Genomic DNA, 21,450 nt, shown 5'->3' with positions numbered 1-21,450 from the left:
TTAACATCTACGGTCATCAGTTCCCTAGAACTTAGAACTACTTAAACCTAACTAACCTAAGGACATCACACAACACCCAGTCATCACGAGGCAGAGAAAATCCCTGACCCCGCCAGGAATCGAACCCGGGAGTGGAAAGCGAGAACGCTACCGCACGACCACGAGCTGCGGACAATGATCTGTTGAGTTGGACCAGAGGACTCAGTCCATTCCGTGTAAACACAGCTTACAGCATTGTGGAACCACCACCAGCTTGCACAGTGCCTTGTTGACATGTCGGATCCATGGCTGTGTGGGCCTGAGCACCACTCGAACCCCACCATCAGCTCTTACCGACTGAAATCGGGACTCATCTGACCAGAGCAAGGTTTTCCAGTCGTCTAGGGTCCAAAAGATATGGGCACAGGCCCAGGAGAAGCGCCGCAGGCGATATCGTGCTATTAGCAATGGCGTTTGCATCGGTCGTCTGCTGCTATACTCCATTAACACCAAATTTCGCCGCACTGTCTTAACGGATACGTCTGTCGTACGTCCCACATTGATTTCTGCTGTTATTTCGAGCAGTGTTGCTTGTCTATTATCTCTGACAACTCTATGCAAGCACCGCTACTCTCGGTCGTTACGTGAAGCCCATCGGCCAGTGCGTTGTCCGTGGTGGAGGGATAATGCCTGAAATTAGGTATTCTCGGCACACTTTTGACACTGTGGATCTCGGAATATTGAATTCCCTATCGATTCTGAAATGGAATGTCCCACTCCAACTAACAGTCCACGTTCAAGGTCTATTAATTTCCGCCGTGTGGCCATAACCACGTATGAAACCCTTTCACCTGAGTACAAATGGCAGCTTCGCAATGCACTACTCTTTTTAGACCTTGTGTATGCGATACTACTGTCATCTGTATATATGCACATCGCTATCCCGTGACTTTGTCACCACAGTGTAATGAGCATTCTCGAATCCATATCACTCCATTTGAATTCTGTGATTTTGTTATGGAACCCATGTCTGGAAATATACCATTTGGATATACAGGGTGTTTATAAATGAATAATAGTTATTACATTAATAGTTATAACATTAAATTTACAGTTATAGACGATATGACAAATGAAAGAGCAACTCAAGCAGTTGTGTTTGGCACAGTGCTCATGCGCAGCGCGCAATGTTTCCGCCACAATCCGCTAGACCAGGGCTTAACAACTGGCCGGTTTTGAGCGCGAGTACTCGCGTCTGCTCAGGCACGTGCTCGCGAACAGCTGCAAGGTCGCGGAGTAGGGAGGGGAAATGCGCGCGCACGTTTGAATGTGATCTCGCGTTCTTAGCAGATTTAACTAGCCATCTGAATGCTTTGAACATTTTACTACAGGGTAAAGATCTGCTAATTACTCATTTCATAGATCGAATACGAGCTTTTAAAATGAAATTGACACTTTGGGTGAGTCAGCTGGAAACAGGAAACCTAGCTCATTTTCCTAAATTATCATCCATGCAAGATGTTCACAAAGACTGTGAACGTTATTCACATAGTTTAGTTGATCAGCGCTTTCAAGATCTGACAGCACTAGACACTGATTTTGATCTGTTCTCTCCATATTCAGCGAATATTTAAGAGATTCGTCCTGAGCTGCAGCAAGAAATTATTGACCTGCAGTGCGACAGAAAATACAGAGACAAATTTCAGAACAAGAAAAACATTTTGGAATTCTACAGACACTTCCCTCGGGATAGATTTCCTCGTTTGCACTAACTGGCAGCTACAATAATATCAATGTTTGGTTCCACGTATGTTCGTGAACAACTGTCCTTTGCAATGAAATGTAACAAGACGCGCCTGAGAAACGCATTGTCTGATCGAAATTTAAACTGCACTCTGCGCCTAAAATGCACAAGAACAATTACTCCGAACATAGACGCATTTGTAAAGGGCAAAAAGTACAAGATAACCGAGAATCCCACACTTCAGTGACACCTTTTATTGTGTAACAGTTCACAAATTAATGCGAATGTAGAGGCATACACTAAGCTAATAAAATTATGTGGCATGTGTACATTCTCCTTTATTTGTTTCATTTGTCGCAGTAATAATTCGTGAGTGATATCCCTGCAGGTGGCCGCGGCTGTTGTGTGCCCCACGTGACTTTCCCCACTCTCCGCTCTGGTCCGGTAGTAGGGGTAGCGTGCTCGCACTGCTCCGTGCTCGCGCCTTGCTGCTCACAGCTTGCTCCGCGAGCACGTATGTTGTGAAGCCCTGCGCTAGACAGCGGTAGTAGTGAAGGTAGCGACTAGTGAACAGAAAGCGTTTTGTGTTTTGCAGTTTGCAAAGACCGAATCTGTAGTTACTGTGCAACGTGCGTTCCGGCTAAGTTCGGTTCAAAATGAATTGTTCAAATGGCTCTAAGCACTGTGGGACTTAACATCTGAGGTCATCAGTCCCCTAGACTTAGAACTACTTAAACCTAACTAAACTAAGGACATCACACACATCCATGCCCGAGGCAGGATTCGAACCTGCGACCACAGCAACAGCGCAGTTCTGGGCTGAAGCGCCTAGAATCGCTCGGCCACAACGGCCGGCCTGAAGTTCGGTTGTGGTCTTCCAAGTGATAATATCATTCGTAGATGGTATCATCAATTTGAAGATACCGGCTGCCTTTGTAAAGGGAAGAACACAGGACGACCAAGAGTTAGTGAAGAGACTGTTGAGTGAGTGAGAGAGTCGTTCACTCGTAGCCCAAAGAAATCAGTCGGGAAGGCTGGTCGTGAATTATAAGTTCCTGTGTCGACTGTTTGGAAAGTTTTAAGAAAACGCATAGAACTATGTCCTTACTGTTTACAGTTATTACAGGCTGTAAAGCCGGTAGACCATGGATTACGTGCCAACTTCGCAAAGGAAATGTTGTTTCATGACGATGATGATTTTCTGGATCATGTTGTCTTCAGTGATGAATCGATCTTTCACCTTAGTGGACATGTTAACACTCACAATGTGTGCATCTGGGCCTCAGAAAATCCTCATGAGGTGGTACAAATGCAACGAGATTCCCCTAAAGTAACGGTTTTTTGTGCCGAATCCTGGCAGAAAGTTTATGGGTCTTTCTTTTTTTGTGAACCTACTGTAACTGCCACTTATTACCTTGATACACTAGAGGAATGGCTCTTCCCTCAGTTGGAAGTAGATGAGCCAGAGAACTTCATTTTTCAGCAAGATGTTGCACACCTCACTGGCATAGCGAAGTAAGCGATTGGTTGAACTTAGCTGTACCCAAGCGCTGGATAGGCCGTAAGGGGCCCAATGACAGGACTTGCTTCGCATGACCCCCACGTTCACCCGTCCTAACGCCATGCGATTTTTTTGTTTGGGGCCTCATCAAGGACCGTGAGTATGTGCCTCCGCTACCAGCAGACCTCCATGAATTAAGAAACCAAATTGAAGCAGCTGTTGCTACAATCACTGAAGACACACATATCAATGTTTGGGAAGAACTTGGCTATAGACTTGATGTGTGCCATGTGACAAATGGTGCTCACATTTATAAGGTTCTTGGTGAAACTGTTTGAGTTGCTCTTTCATTTGACATATCATTTATAACTGTAAGTTTAATATACTAAATATTATAAAGTGTTAAAACCCCAATATTAATTTATAAACTCCCTGTAAAATAAGCGTGAAGTCTGGGTCACTTTAAAATCTCCCACTTCATGGTGCGCACACAAACAGAGAAGATGTAGCTAATTGGTTCGAGGCACACACGCCCATGAGTTGTCATTACTGGAAGACAAACAATGAAACATTCCCCAAGCTCACATCCTCCAACCCCACAGTGGCCGGACTACTTCCTCCTCTGCCCCTGAGATACACGGCCAAGTCAGCTCGTGGCCGAACTCGTCGACGTCAAATAAAATTAAGACGTCCTAAAATATTACAGTCTCCAAGTATTTTTGTTTCTTATTGGGCAGGAAAACTACACTCTTGAAGGCTCTTAACGTTGCTTAACGATTGTGGATTTGGTTGTTAGTTGCTGGATGCATATGAGAACTGTGGGTCGCATGGGAACTTGTGTGGGCTGCTGTTTGAGGACTGCTGTTCTAGGGGGCTATAGACAGGACTTAGTAGACAAAATTTTGATTTGGAACCAATGTCCAGAAATCTACCATTTGGATATAAAATAAATTTGAAGATCGGATCACTTTCAGATCTCCTGCTTCATGGTGTGCATTCAAACAGAGAAGACAGCACCATCTTAAGATCCTGTTGTAATTATGATGTCACTCAACACCTCCTCAGACTACAGCAAAAGTGCGAAGAACTGGTATGTCCGCAGATAGGAGGGTTGACTGTGGTGCTCTATGGATGAACTGTGCTCTTAACTTCGAAGGAGACGTTTTTCGTCATGTAGAAGGGAACCTGACAGCAAATACTCGAATCGTTGTCCACGCCGTGGGCTCCTGTACAGTACACAGGTCAGAGTTCGTAGTCAGCACTGTGTGTACCGTTAAGCTGGAGATTTGAAAATGATCCGATCTTCAAACTTACTTTATATCCAAATGGTACATTTCTGGACATGGGTTCCATATCAGAACTTTATCTACTAAGTTCCCTCTACAACCCCTAGAAGCCCATGATAGGAACTGTGAAATCCTATCAGTTATATGGGTATGTGTCACACAGACCTGTCAGTCCCAACTGAGATGATGCATTCAGTTTTAGATTACTAAAACACGTGTTGTGTGTGGAAATGCTCAAAATTGTGTGTCAAATTAATTACATCACATGCATTTTCCATACTTCTTTATTGAGAAGTTTCTCACAGGTGCTGTTGCAGTCTGACAAAAGTGTTACGTGATGTCGTAATTACAACAGGGACTGACGATGGTGACATTTTCTCTGTTTGGGTGTACTATGTGAGTGGGAGATTTGAAAGTGCTACGTTCTTCAGACTTATTTTGTGTCAAAATCTGCCACTAACCAGCAATCGCATGCACCGCAGCGCTGCCCCGCTCACCCGACAGTTGTGCGCAGGCAAGCCAATTTTGCATTTCACTCCGTGCCGCAAAAATATACGAGGGTGGTTTGGGAAGTTCTCGGAACAGAAAAGAAAAAAAGTACTTACATGACTGAAACTTTCTTTTATTTTTCAATGTAGTCTCTTTGTAGATTCATGCACTTGGTCCAACAGAGTTCCAGTGCCTTGATCCCATCTCGAAAATGTGTTTCCTCCAGGCCTGCAAAATAGTTGTCAACTCCGGCTATCAATTCTTTGTTTGAAGTGAATGTTTGCCCACCAAGAAAAATTTTCAGTTTTGGGAAGAGATGGAAGTCTGATGGAGCCGCATCAGGTGAATAAGGCAGGTGTGGCAACAATTCATAATTTTACCAAATACTGATCACAACTTGTCACATCTGTCTAGAAAATACACTCCTGGAAATGGAAAAAAGAACACATTGACACCAGTGTGTCAGACCCACCATACTTGCTCCGGACACTGCGAGAGGGCTGTACAAGCAATGATCACACGCACGGCACAGCGGACACACCAGGAACCGTGGTGTTGGCCGTCGAATGGCGCTAGCTGCGCAGCATTTGTGCACCGCCGCCGTCAGTGTCAGCCAGTTTGCCGTGGCATACGGAGCTCCATCGCAGTCTTTAACACTGGTAGCATGCCGCGACAGCGTGGACGTGAACCGTATGTGCAGTTGACGGACTTTGAGCGAGGGCGTATAGTGGGCATGCGGGAGGCCGGGTGGACGTACCGCCAAATTGCTCAACACGTGGGGCGTGAGGTCTCCACAGTACATCGATGTTGTCACCAGTGGTCGGCGGAAGGTGCACGTGCCCGTCGACCTGGGACCGGACCGCAGCGACGCACGGATGCACGCCAAGACCGTAGGATCCTACGCAGTGCCGTAGGGGACCGCACCGCCACTTCCCAGCAAATTAGGGACACTGTTGCTCCTGGGGTATCGGCGAGGACCATTCGCAACCGTCTCCATGAAGCTGGGCTACGGTCCCGCACACCGTTAGGCCGTCTTCCGCTCACGCCCCAACATCGTGCAGCCCGCCTCCAGTGGTGTCGCGACAGGCGTGAATGGAGGGACGAATGGAGACGTGTCGTCTTCAGCGATGAGAGTCGCTTCTGCCTTGGTACCAATGATGGTCGTATGTGTGTTTGGCGCCGTGCAGGTGAGCGCCACAATCAGGACTGCATACGACCGAGGCACACAGGGCCAACACCCGGCATCATGGTGTGGGGAGCGATCTCCTACACTGGCCGTACACCACTGGTGATCGTCGAGGGGACACTGAATAGTGCACGGTACATCCAAACCGTCATCGAACCCATCGTTCTACCATTCCTAGACCGGCAAGGGAACTTGCTGTTCCAACAGGACAATGCACGTCCGCATGTATCCCGTGCCACCCAACGTGCTCTAGAAGGTGTAAGTCAACTACCCTGGCCAGCAAGATCTCCGGATCTGTCCCCCATTGAGCATGTTTGGGACTGGATGAAGCGTCGTCTCACGCGGTCTGCACGTCCAGCACGAATGCTGGTCCAACTGAGGCGCCAGGTGGGAATGGCATGGCAAGCTGTTCCACAGGACTACATCCAGCATCTCTACGATCGTCTCCATGGGAGAATAGCAGCCTGCATTGCTGCGAAAGGTGGATATACAATGTACTAGTGCCGACATTGTGCATGCTCTGTTGCCTGTGTCTATGTGCCTGTGGTTCTGTCAGTGTGATCATGTGATGTATCTGACCCCAGGAATGTGTCAATAAAGTTTCCCCTTCCTGGGACAATGAATTCACGGTGTTCTTATTTCAATTTCCAGGAGTGTAGTTTAAAGTAATAACACATCATGTGGCATTAAAATGGTTATTGGAGTTAAAGGATCCTTCTAGTAGGTTGACACAACAGGCAGTAAGGTTAGGTGAATTTGAGTTCGAAGCACAGAAATGTGGATGTGTGGATGGCTAAAGTAAAAAAGTAGCAATATTATGAGGGGGGGGGAGGGGGGAGGGCATAATGAGCAGCATAATGGCAAACTACACAGGGAACAGATGATAAATGTAAGCAGTATTTTGATCAATCACAGTATTGCATGCAGGATTGGTTGCTATGACCAGAAGAAACCAAGTTGGCACAGGGGGTAGTGATACCAGCAAAGTTAAGGAATATAGTGCTACAAGAAGATTATGATCACATATTAGCATGTCTTGGGGTTTCAGATCTACCACTAGAAGAACAGCAGAAAGGTATTGGTGGAGGAATAGGCAGATGGACTTAAGCTAGTATGTGTGGATTTGTATACAGTGTGCACAGAGAGCAGATTTGTGCTGAACAGGAGTATCATTACAGAGGTTTCCTGAACAATTCAGGTTTCTAGGACTAGTGTTTTAAGTCCATTCAATAAAATACCTGCAGGAGATGCCAAACCAGCAGGCAGCAACAGTGGCAGAAGCACTTGTGAATAATCGGACACTGAGTTTTGGAGTGCCTGAAACAATAGTAACAGACCAGGAAACAAACTTCATGCCAGATATGTTCAAGGATTTGTGTAAATTATTGAATGTAAAGAAGTTAAGGATGAGCCCTCTCCATCCACAAGTCAATGGAGGAACTGAAAGAGTGCATAGGACAATTGGGAAGATGCTTTGATACTACACTGACTCTCATCACACCGGCTGGAACATCTACTTGAAGTACATCATCTCTGCCTACAACTGAGACCAGTATATGAATACAGGATTATCACCGTATGGAGTAGTATATGGTCATAAAATGCCATCAACATTCAACATATTGAAATGAAGAAAGACTGGAGAGTCTGTTAAGGAATTTGCCAGAGTGATTAGGGAATTTAGAATAGAGTATGGAGGGCAAATACATGAGCACTGGAGAAGCAGGAAGAAGCAGTGGGCCATATGTCAAGAATGCCATAGTATAAGGTTGGTCAGTGGGCGATGCTATCAACTTTGTATACACTGAAGGGAAAGAAAAAGAAGTTTTTTGCAAAGTATCAGGGGCCATACCAAATGGTAGAGACTACGTAGCCAGTAAACATCAAGATTCAGTTGCCGATGAGAATGACGACTGTGCAGGTAGGGAGGTTAAAATCTTTTCAAGAAAGTCTGGAAGTTACTCAAGGGTAGAAGATGTAGACCAGAAAGAGTGAGTGAGAAGAAAGGTCTCAGAGGATAAACAAGTGGTTGTGAATGAAACGGTTGTCAGGAGCCTGTATGGTTTAAGGTCTAGGAGGTAGTCATTTAAAAAATTTTTTTAGGTTAGATATAGATTTAGTATAATTAGTATAAGCAACTGTGGAGCAGCAATGAAATTAAGGGAAGAAATGTAATAGGTGTTCCTGCCCGCAGATGAGGTGCAGAGAAGGCAAGATGATGTGGTTTCATAGCAGGACTACTGATTTTTGTTGAGGTGTTGGGGTGGAAGCATTATGGCGCCAGCATGTGGAATAATAATGAATAACACATGACCACTATGACAACTGACTGGAAAAGTAATATGGTATTCCAGAGCTGTAGAAGAGGCAGTTAATCAGAATATCGGGGAACTACAAACTGAAGCAGAAGTCTTAGATAGGGAAGTAGTAATGACAAAATGGTTGCAGTTTGTAGAAGATAGTGTTTGGGAAGGCACAAGGGAAAATAACAGAACTCCAAGAGGCTGTGCAGAGGTTAGCTAGGAGAAAACTTGTTGTCGCCATATCAGTATTTAGAGGGTCTAAGCAAAGTACAGAAGGAACTACCACAGATTTGGGGTTGATTATAGAACCTGAGCACAAAAACTTAACCTTTTTATTTCAAGGTAGCCACAGTATCAGTGAGAAATGATTGAGCAAAAGTTTACATTTCTATTTCTATACCAGTAGAGGGGGAAAAAACCCATGTTATAAGTGCTACATAGTTCATGCATATCCTGTCAAGTGAGGGATACTGAAGAATTTGTAAGAGTAAAAATGCAGTGACTATTATTAATTGCAAAAGACAAGGGAAGATATCTAGAAATGGAGAAAACAAAGCTACAAAAAAGCTACCAGGGGGTAATAGCAGTCTGTCCGAATATGGTTATAAGGGAGGGGCAGGATTCCTGTGCAGCGAAATGCTAATGGGATGATAGGAGGAAGAGACTGCAATAAAGAAGCGAATGAGCTGGAATGGTATTTTCAGCAGATTGAGCCCCCTCGGTTGTACTCTACCTTTGACAAGTAGTGGCTAGTTGTTTTGAGCAGGGGACACTTACATCAACAAAGAGGCTAGAATTAAATGGGAGTGGTTTGATGTTAAATGGAACAGTGTGCAAGATAATGGGGATATCTCACCTGAATGTTTTACAGCCTCATTTGTGTTGCCCAGAGGAGCCCTTGGAAGTGCTACCTGCCACAAATCTAACCAGCTTAAATTAAACTCTAGGACTGAAATTAATGCAATTTATAAACACACCTCTGAACCAATAGGAGGGATGAGTCTTCCTGGAAATCTTATTGCAATACTGGAAAAATCAGTACTGGAAAGAGACAATGTTGACTATTGCCGTACCAACTGCCACAGTGGCACTTGCTCTGCTGAACATAGGACTTGTTTTGGTATGTAGAACACAAAGCACAAGACTTGACTTTGAACCCAGCCGTTGTTCAAGATTCCAGTGGATTTTATACCCCGAGCATAAAAGCAGCATAAGGAAGATGAATGTACAAGGGGATAGATTAAGGATAATTGATGTATTTTAGTTTGGAAGTTTGGAAGAGAGAGTTAGAAGCTATTGTGCAAGAAGCCTAGTAACGAAATAAGTTCCATGTTGTTTCAGTTAAGGAATAGGACAAGGGGCCCAGTAGAAACATGCAAGATTAAGTGATAGGGTAAGGAAACCGGTTGTTAGGACAATTCTTAAGAGGTGAAACAGGGCCAGAAGGACCAGATGCTGAAAGTCTAGTTTAAATGATAATCTAGTTTGGTTGACCTGAGGGAGCGGCTCTTGATAAAAAGAAAGACAATGTAGCGTATTGACTGTATTTGGTCAAAAAGCATGCCAAAGCGCGAGTGAGTTGCAACAGAGCCAGCTGCAGGCAGCCAGGAGTGTTATGCATTGTGAAGCAAACCATGGCCAACAGGTGTTGTGAAGCAGAGCCTGCTGGGCGCAGTATAGCAACAGTTGATGCTGCTGTACGCAAGCAGAAAGGTGGAAGCCTTTTCTCACTTGCCACCATGTAGGTGTTTAGAGCATGTGTCTTATGCTCTAAATGATCGTAGTCTGGAGCATTTAAGTATTCAGCCACTCATGTACTAAAATAGTCTCATATCAGTATCAGAGGCTACACCATAAGCCTTTGGCACCCGGAGCAACATCCCAGAATCTGCTGTTTGACAATGGGATGGGACTGCCAGCCCTGAGTCATGTGAGTAACCACCACCAGAGCAGAGGGCCGCTTGCTTGCTAGAGGGAGGGCATACTGAACACCAATGAAAAAGTATGAAGAAAAACTTTTTGAGTTCCATTGTTTTTTCACCAAAATACAAAATTCTTTGTATCTGTTTATTAGTTTCAGAAATGTAGACGTGCCAAATCAGATGATTCTTTTTGATACACCCTGTATTAAGGCCAAGAGCCAGAATAAAGAAGTTAATTAAACAAATCTACTGTCTTCCTGACATTCATTTCACTCTCCATGAGTGACAAATCATGGATCATCTAACACCAGAAAATTTTTTAGATGATATTCTGCTTTCTGCTGGGGGTCAATGAAGTGCAATTGAAACTCAACTGTTGTTTCATAAAGCATTCGTGGCTTTACTGGGGCTTTTGACATCCACATTTTGTTAATTAGCAGTTTACCACTCAGCTGAAATAATCATTATGGACATTAACTTTCTGCAAAACAGTGTGGAAATATTTTTAGTATTATTCTGTTACTTCAATAAATGTGATCAGTCACCGGTCGCAGTGGCCAAGCGGATGTAGGCCCTTCAGTCCGGAGCCGCATGACTGCTACAGTCGCAGGTTCGAATCCTGCCTCGGGCATGGATGTGTGTGATGTCCTTAGGTTAGTTAGGTTTAAGTAGTTCTAAGTTATAGGGGACTGATGACCTCACATGTTAAGTCCCATAGTGCTCAGAGCCATTTTTTGTGATCAGTCACGAATTTTCACAGCTGCCCGACAGGCACCAAAGTTTCTGTCCAGATACTAATGACTGATACAAAAATTGAAACTGAGCATAGCAAAGCAGAAGCAGTAATGTTGAATTCCATTTTTGGATGTTATTTTATTTAGAAAGATACATACATACGCTCCTGTTAACTTCTTGCATCACTGCAAAGATGAGTGATATAGCGGTTAGTGTCAGCAGCACTATGAAACAGCTAAAATTGCTAAAAGTAAACAAGGATCCATGGTCCAGTGAGACCCCCATCAGATTCTATAAAGAATTTTCAACTGAGTTAACTCCCATTTTAGCTGTAACATACTGTAGATCCCTTCAACAAAAAATTGTGTCCATTGACTGGATAAAGACTCAGATCACATCTGGCTACCAAAAGTGTGGAAGAAGTGATATACACAACTACCATCCAATTCTATTGATCTCCTTACGTTGTAGAACCTCTGAACATCCTCCAAGTTGAAACATAATGAGGTATTTCAAACATACCAACCAGGATGTAGTCCAAAAATACTGATCATGCACAACCCAACTTATGGTTTTCTCACACGACATCCTGAAAGCCAGAGACCAAAGAATTCAAGTATTTCAGAAATGTATTTGATTCAGTACTGCACCAATGTTACAATTACATGGGATATCAAAGAATATTTGTGCCAGGGTTGAGTATTTTGTGGTAGGCAAAATGCAGCATGTTATGTTAAATGGAATGTAACTACCAGGAGTAGAAGTAACTTCTTCAGGGACATGTGTTGGGCCCATGTTGTTCATGTTGTATATTAATGACCTGATAGGCTGTATCAGTACCTCCCTCAGACTTTTTGCAGATGATATATCTATTTATAATGAAGCACTGTTTGAAAAAACTGCACATCCTGATACGATTTGAAAGTGGTGCAAAGATTTGTGAACTGCTTTAAATTTGAAATTATGAACTTCACAAAACAAAAAAATATAGTATCCTATGACTAAAATATTAATGAGTCACAATTGGGATCAGTCAGCTCATACAAATACAGGGGTGCAACAATTTGTAGGGATATGGAACTGAACAATCACAAAGGCTCAGACATAGGTACATCACAAAGGCTCTTTCAAAGGTACATCCTGTGGCAACTTTTAGGTCACTGGTAGACTACTAAGGGAATGCAATCAGTCTACAAAGCTGATTGTTTACGAAACACTCATGTGGCCCACATTACAATATTGCTCAAGTATGTGGAGGACTAAAAGAGTACTGAATGTATACAATGAAATGCAACATGATTGGTCACTGCTCGAACCATTAGACATGAACTGTTTTATAATTTACAAATATCACATATCAAAGCAGAACTGTATCATTCTACATTCCACTGAAGATGCCTTAAAGTAAAAGCCAGAACACATATGGAACAAATAAAACACATTGCAGCAAAAAAAGACAGCTTTTATTTACAAAACGAACAATCCTTCTACTTCATTGAGAATGCATATATTATTAATGACATCCAATAATGTGAGTGTTGCAGTAAATCTAACAAATGCACATCTTTAGTGCAGTAATATGATCAATGTAAATAAATTGTATAAGCTGCTTTCTATTTGATGAAGCATGGCTACAATAGACTAACAATTATATCGACTAACAATTATCTCATCCAGTTCAGTGTGTTAATGACAAGTTTATCAATACCTCTTAAATGAAAATATGTTTCAGATATTTTTGTTTGTGGATATTACATACGGTAATGATGTAGACTACACTAGTAATAGCCAATCACGTAATGATTTGAGTAGATTTATTCAGCATGAGAACACAATACAACACAACACTTTACAAAGCATGGCGTGAAACATAATAGAAGAGGCACAAGTCAATGAAATCAGCACAGAGGGGAATACAAAACCAGCAATTATGCTTTGTCATGATCAACACTCACCACTGATTCATTCTGTATCGATAAGGGCCATTTCACTTAAGACATGTGGAAGAAATATTAGTATTCTCTTTGTTTTGTACTGTTCTTTATTGTTGTGGATCTCCTCCCTATGGCTCTACTTAACAAGCAGTTTATCTAATCAATCTAGTCTAATCATATTATGATGTCATTCTAGATGGCAAAGACATTATGTGATGAAACCTTACATACACAATTATATGTATTAGGTTGGTGCTAATTTTTTTGCATGTTGGTATTTTGGTTGCTATGGGCTTATTTTATGGAGTGTCATTTTTAATTTGTGATTCACAGTTGCTGTTTGAGTTTACAAATTGCCATTTTGTTATTTGGAGATAGTGAGTGGAGCTGCGGATGCTAGAAAATGGAGTGCCAAGTGGAGAAATTGGAACATTTCTGACATACACTTTTGCTTGAGTAGTAGTGGGCTGACAGCAGCAGAAGCAGCCAGAAACATTTGCACCATGCTTGGGGAAATGCCACTGGACAGAGCATGGCAAGAAAATGATTCTCATTTTAAGGATTGTTTTGACGTTAGTGACTCTCCACATACAGGAAGACCTTTGGTGTTTGATGAAGATGATTCAAACACATTAATCCACAATGATTCACATCAGTGTACTTGAGAATTGGCAAATGTGATGAACTGTGATCATTCCCCCATAGTGTGACATTTCCATCAATGGGGAAGATTCAAAAATCAGGTGTATTGTACCACATGCTCTAAGCCAAAATCACAAAATTAGTGGATGGCCATATGTGCATATTTGCTTGCTCATCATTAATTGGCTTGTGAACAGCACCAACCATTTGTAGCCTGTATTGTTACTGGTGAGGAGAAATAGTGTCTTTATGCTAACATAAAGAAAAGAAAGAAATGGTTGAGCCCAAACAAAGCAGCAAGTCCCCTTGTAAAGACCTGTGTGCATCCAAAAAAGATAAAGTTATGCATCTAGTGCAACAGTGATGGTGTGGTGTACTACAAATTCCTTCGCTGAAGTGTAACCATCACAGCTGACATTTCTTGCCATCAACTGAGACATCTTGCTGGCTATTACGGACACACAACACAATGATTCCAATACAACATTAATTTATTTCTCTCCAAGAAACGTACATCATGGAATATAAAACATTAATTCAAGGATACCGTATTTACTCGAATCTAAGCCGCACTTTTTTCCGGTTTTTGTAATCCAAAAAACCGTCTGCGGCTTAGAATCGAGTGCAAAGTAAGCGTAAGTTCTGATGTTGGTAGGTGCCGCCACAACTAACTTCTGCCGTCGAATATATGTAGCGCTACACAGGCATGTTTTGCAGGCACAATGATAAATACTGGCCCCAAAACCTCTGCGTCAGTAAATAAATTTAAAAAAAAGGTGGAAGACGAGCTTTTTTTTCTCCGCGCCGAGTTTGGACCACTGCATTTTCATACATTATCCAACGAAGTAAATACAAATTCCGTATTGTTCATCTTCGAATGTAGCAGCATTTCAATGTACTACGAAAATCCGAATGGCAAGACTGTTTGGGATGTTTGTCAATATGGCCAACTCTACATTCTGAAATTTTCCTACCTGTAAGAAGAGATGGTTGCTAATAGGAACTTTTTGAATTGTGAATCACATGCAGTATTCTCTTCACCATAAGAATAATACGAATATAAACATATTTCCATGTATTCTTTCGTGTTTGCTGCTATCTCATTTAAATCCTGTCTGCCTAATAAACTACGAAACTAGAGTGAGACAACAGCAAACGCAGAAGAATATACATATCATGTCATGTTTATATTCGTATTATTCTTATGCCTAATAATGATACAGTCAGAAATGAAGTGCGGCTATTGACTAGATTTTTAAAGCTAAGATGACCCCAATTTCTGTGCAGAATGTAATGTACTAAAGAGGCATCTGCAAAGATTTTCAAACGGAGAAAAATTTTCGATAAACTCTCGTTCAGAACATCGTCTATCATACGCAGTCCATTATTTAGTTCTTGTTGATGATTATCAAAGAAAGCAGCAGTGTAAGTAACAACAAATAGCAGTCTCTTGCCATTGTTTCGCTAATGAGACGATTTCTCTTTTTTTTATTTTATTTGTAAGTGGCGGTAGCGCGCAGAAAAGCAAGCCATGCCGTGAGCGACACTCATTATAAGAATGTGACAAACAACGCATGACACAATACAATAATGCATTTTCAGCTTAGAGTGACGTAAACACCTATAACAAAAAGAACGGCACTTATCAGATCAAAGAAAAATAAGCAACCTGGCTACCGGGTAAAGCTTAACTGCTAAGCTTACGACTCGAACCAAACTACTGTAGCTGTATCGCCATTCATTCGACCTAAATTGTGTCTCATATTACAATGGACCAACTTTGTTTTGATCTGGAGGTGCGGCCTAAAACTTCTCTCTCCCCTTGAATTTCGAGTCTCAAATTTCAGGTGCGGCTTAGATTCGAGAATTTTTTTTTCGTTGAGTTCGAGTCTCATTTTTCATGTGCGGCTTAGATTCGAGTGCGGCTTAGATTCGAATAAATACGGTAATCAATATTTCCAGAGTGTCTATAATTACAAATATCAACCCGCAACACCCTCCCCACCCTGGTCAACTTCTAGAGGAATGACCAGTTGAACGGGACGTGAGATTGTGGATATTTCTGAAGTTCGTAAGGTTACAGTTTGTATTTTCCCATCTCTTCCTTCATGAAGATCTTCTATCCGCGCCTTCCTCCACATGTGTCGTGGACGAACATCCTCTTGTAGAAGAACGACATCACCCAGCTGGAGTCTTCCTGAACCTGGCCTTGGTTTAGACATATAAAACAGTGATTATCTTGCTTTAGTTTATCGATACGTTGTTGACTGTCAGTTACTATGTTGCAGTCTTGGGCCCAATGAGAGCGAGCTTCGCAAAATACGCAATATGGTTGTACCGGTACTTCTCGTTTAGGCTTACATGGATTTTTCGCTTGCTTTGAATTTATGTGAAGCGCTGCTGCAATGGACGTGAAGCTAGGAGATGACTGATATTCTGTACGAATCTTTTGTGCAGTGAGAGCACCACAAACTTCTTCTTCCAAAAAGTTAAGTAGTTTCAGTACATCTCCTTCCGCTACTTCGGTTCATCTAGCATGAATGACCCATTTCTGGCACATTTCACGGGAAATGCACGAAGAATTTTTGGAGTGAGAATTTTACCATATGCCACGACGTCTTCTAAGCGACGCAGTGCTTGAATATGACGGTTACATTCCAGGAATGTACTGTTCAGCATTTCAGGTGTCGCTGACTGTACAGGCTTTAGCGCATCCAAATAGTCGAGGTGCGCCTGTATAATGCGATTGCTATCTATTCAATAAAATTTTCTTTGTTTCTTCATACGTGTTAGCCGTTATAGGTATTCCATCTACTAGTAACTACGGTTCGCCTGACAGATACCCTCGTAGGAAAACATGTTTGTTTACTGTAGAAAGGGATGGGTCTTTATCAATGGACGATTCAAATTGTTCCCAGAAGCGGGACCACATTTCGACATCTCCACAAAATGACTCAAGCTTAATTGCTGGTAGCTTGACAGAGTGGAATACAGTTGGTTGTGTGAGCACTGGTGGTGACGAGATATTCATCTGCGACGTTGTGGCTGAAAGCTTGTAATCTATTGCTTTTGTAGCTTTCTGTATAGCGCGTTTGACTTTGTCTATGTATTCCTCACAGCTCAGCACGTCTGCATTGCATTGAATAGCGTCATATAATGAAAAGAGCTTCTCTAGAGTTTCTTGAAGACGTTCCCTGTAATGTTCAAAATCATCAAACAGGCTTTCTATGGTAAGAGCATCAACAGCCGGACAAAACCGCGTAGCATTAGTCTTCTCCCTAGTTCACTTTCTTTTGAAGTTTGCTAACTGTATCTCTGATTCGTCCTGCATTATGTCTTACTAAAGACGGCTGTTGTAAGATTGTTTACGCGTGCGCTTGTGAATAGCTTAAACGTTTAACATGCAGCTTATGCGCAAATGTAAGTGAACGAAAACCTTTTAACGAAACTAGCTACTCTGAGTGCAAATTTCAGGCTTGCAATACAAAGCCGCAAAAATTGTTTTGAAGCAACCAGTTCATGCGATCATATTATATTGGAATGGACTTAGCTTGTCATGCGGTCCGACGTCGTCTCTTGTTTCCTACAGCATGAAGTAAGCCGTTAATTGTTGAAATCACGCAGGAAATTGCAATTTCTTCCCGGGTTTCGGCACCAAAATATTATGGACACACAATACCGTGATTCCCAATACAACATTAATTTATTTCTCTCCAAGGAACGCACATCATGGAATTTAAACATTAATTCAAGGATAATCAATATTTCCAGAGTGTTTATAATTACAAATATCAACCCGCAACACAGTCACAATCAAAGAACAACAACCAGGACAACTGTGTGAAGTGACGCTGCTCCTCTAAAATGCTCGCCGGCATTCTGCGAAACTGACAAAAAACACTGTACGGGCATTGGATTCAGAAGTCATTCCACACTCACCTTACTTTCCTGATTTTCTCCCTCAGATTTTCACTTTTGCTGCCCTCTATCAAACAACCTTCGAGGAACTTCCTTTCCAGATGAAACTGTGCTCTGAACATGGCTTGACAAATTCTTCACCTCAAAACCACATGATTTCTACAGCTACAGAATCAAAATGATACTCCTACATGGGCAGACTGTTGTAAATTGAGAATGAGAATATATTACTGATGACTAAAGTCTGTTATGTGTATGTGTTGTATTTATTAAACTTATGGAAAAAATGCTACAAACTTATGCACCAATCCAATATTTGAGCTAATATGTATTTAAAAAATCAAATAATACATAGACACAGTGTTCAAACAAGAAGGTTGTCATATTCCAAATAAACAATAATTTTTTTTATTTCTGTTAACAAGGTATGTATTTGAATACACTGAAAGGATTTTAGTGTTGTACTTCATAGACATTCAACAAACTTTCAACAATCAACAGATTTTCAGTAAATATAAACAATTGAAGATCTGGAATGGAACAACAGTATGAATTAGGAAAAATTGCTATTCATCACATAGAGGAAGCATTGGATGGCAGAGAGGTACACTTAAAAATAGACTAAGCTATTGGACAAAGGCCTTCATTCAGTATAGAAAAAAACACACACACACATTCACTCAGAGTTGTGTGTGTGTTTTCTAAATCTGATAAAGCCCATTGTCCAACAGCTTAGTTGACTTTTAATGTCCGCTACTCAGTGCCTCATCTGTGTGGTGAGTAGCTATCTATCGTAATTCGTATTATTGTTATTTCAAAAAAAATTAGATGTTGTCAATAAGCAAATGAAATAATGTTGCAGATGAGGTCTTCTGCATGTGTACGTTGACTTTCTACTGTACATTTCTCTCATATCTCTATTCTGATTGAAGAAATAATCTAATGAAGGTGGACAGTGTACCTAGAATATGATACCATACTACATTATGGTGTTAATCTAGACGTAGTACAGGCAATATGGACAGTCTATGACATTGTGCTGTGTGTGTATTAATAAATTCAGCGTAACACTTTGTATTTAATTTTCTGTTAGTTTTACTGATGTGTGTCTGCTAATTTAGATTATCCTAGATTGACAAGTCTAAAAATCTAATTTTGAACACAGAGAATATTTCATTATGTCAGCTTTTATATCACCCCTAATTCTTGTTCTTAGACAGAAATTCAGTAAAGTAGTACTGCACACTTTGAAGCTGAAATGGATCTTCTGTCCCATTAAATGTTTCGTGTTTGTAAAGGATGTCAATCAATTTTGCACAGCAGCAGCAGTTGGAGTAGTAAAACATTTCTCTTATGATGTGCTGTTTAAAGTTTTTTCATTATTTTGTAAGGGTGTGCTAAAGGAAACTAAGTGACACTGAAGTGGATAAAGCTGTAAAAGAGACGTTCACAAAATACAGGATGAGCCAAAAGGTCTTTACAACTTTGGAATGACACATAAATTTATTGAAATAACTCGCAGAATTGGTAGATGTGTCATTTTGTAGCAAACCACCTCAAGTTTGATTCATGTAGTCCATTAGTACACCCTTCCACCACCAGGGGCATCAGTATAGTGCCCAGTCAAAATGTCTACTTTCACTGATGTGGAACATGCTTACTGTGTGTTTTGATTTAATGAAACGAACTCTGTGACAGATTTGTTAAAGACAGTGTTTATGTTCTTCCCCGACCAAACAATTTATCAGATCTGAAAAATCAAATCTACACTGCTGTTGCACTGTTTATGCCCAATTTGCTGCAATTAATGTGGACACAAATAGATTACTTTTTTATTTATTTATTCTTTGCCCATGGACTCCAGCTGAAAATACAGCTGAGAGTATTGAGTGTGTCATACAATAGGTTATTAACATCAAACTTGATTTCATTATATATAAATGAAACAAATAATTAAACAGAAATAGTCCATAATCATACAAAGGTATTACATGTTTCACATTATATGTACACACAAATCCAAACAACATACAGAAATGATAATTTTTAAAGGTACATTTCAGTAATGATATAACATATTTAAACCCCATCTTAGTATTCACTCAAACTGTATATACATTTCTCTGTGAGATATAGTTTCAAATGATTTTTAAAACATTTTAGGTCTGTTTCTTTTTTAATGATTTTGGGCGGTTTATTAAAAAAACCTTTTGCCTGCTTCTTCTGGGGCCGTCATAGACAGTTTTAGATTTCTGTTTATCATGTAGTAATTTTCATTTCCTCTTGTACCATGTTTGTGTACATCTTTATTTCGGAGGTGTTTATCACTTGACCTTACCGCCATTATGCTTTGGTATATGTACAGTGAATATACTGTCATAATATTATAGTGTACAAAAGCTTGCCTACAGGTCTGTCTTGGTGGTATTTTTGCAATGCATCTCACTGCCCTTTTCTGAATTGTGAATATTCTTTTTTAGGTAGCCAGCTTGTGCATTTTCCCTATATGAACTGAATAAGACAAATGTGGGAAGACAAGTCCATAATACATTGATCCGATGACTTTATCATCCACAGTCTTAGCTGTTTTATGCATGATGAAGATCTGTTTGTTTATCTTTTTACACAGTGCATCTATGTGCTCCCCCCATGTCAAATATTTGTCTATTATAGTTCCTAGAAAATTTGTGCTGGTTACTTCTTTAATAGTCTTTCCATTTATATTAACATTTATATTATAATTTTCACTGTGTTTGGTCTGAAATACTACATTCATTGTTTTAGACTGATTCATAAACAGGTTTTTTGTGTTAAATATTTATTTGCATTTTCGATAGTCAGGAGTGCTTCCTTCTCAAGCTCCTCCTTTGTTTCAGCTGTGCAAATGACTGTTGTGTCATCAGCATACATTATAAGTTTCTGATTTATATAGCTAGGGAAGTCATTTACGTAGAGTATAAATAGTATTGGCCCAAGCACAGACCCTTGTGCCACACCGTGTTTAACTGTTTGTAATTCTGATCTGTAGTTTGTTATATTTCCCCCACTAGTATGTCTGATTACCAGTGGGCTGTTTGCCCCCTCACAAGTGGTAGTCACATCATACCAAAATGACACTTGACACTTTTATGTCAAATTTGAGGTTGTCTGCTACAACATGACACATCTGTCAAGTCTTTAAGTTATCTCAATAAATTTCTGTATCATTCCAAAGCTGTAGAGTCATTTTTGACTCACTCTGTATATTGTTACATAAATCCTGAACTAAGTTCCAGTTAAGATAGCAAGGTTGTCAACAAGAACTAACATGTCACACTGAAAGTATATTTTCCAAGCACACATGAAAGCACAGACAGAACTGAACTGCCTGCCTCAACAAACAGTGTTCTTATTTATACAGACATAATATTGTTCTAGTAAATGCCAGTCTGATCTTGGCAACCAGAGAAAGTGGTCACGTGTGTGTGAGCTGCATTTGCATGTAAGGGCATGTGTATGTTGTCTGTTTTGGAAGTAGAGATTCTGGCCAAAAGGTTACGTGTTTAGCAGTCTTTTTGTTATGTCATGTCTTTAATTATGTTTGACAGAAAATCACAGAGTGAAATACGGTACATTGGAGTAAAAATAACTTATTGCTCCTTTCTTTATTGGAACCAAAGTTATACTGTAACTGTAACAACAAACACAAAGATGTAATTTTATAATGTCACAGAACATGGCTGCACACAGAATGAACATAAATATCTGGTGCACTCACACTATGAAAACCGAAAATGATGCCACTAAAGAAAATTCAGTACAACAAGCTCAC

The sequence above is a fragment of the Schistocerca cancellata genome, chromosome 8 (genome assembly GCF_023864275.1).
Source record: "Schistocerca cancellata isolate TAMUIC-IGC-003103 chromosome 8, iqSchCanc2.1, whole genome shotgun sequence".
NCBI classification, from domain to species: Eukaryota; Metazoa; Arthropoda; class Insecta; order Orthoptera; family Acrididae; genus Schistocerca; species Schistocerca cancellata.
Note: the sequence above shows the minus strand (reverse complement) of the source record.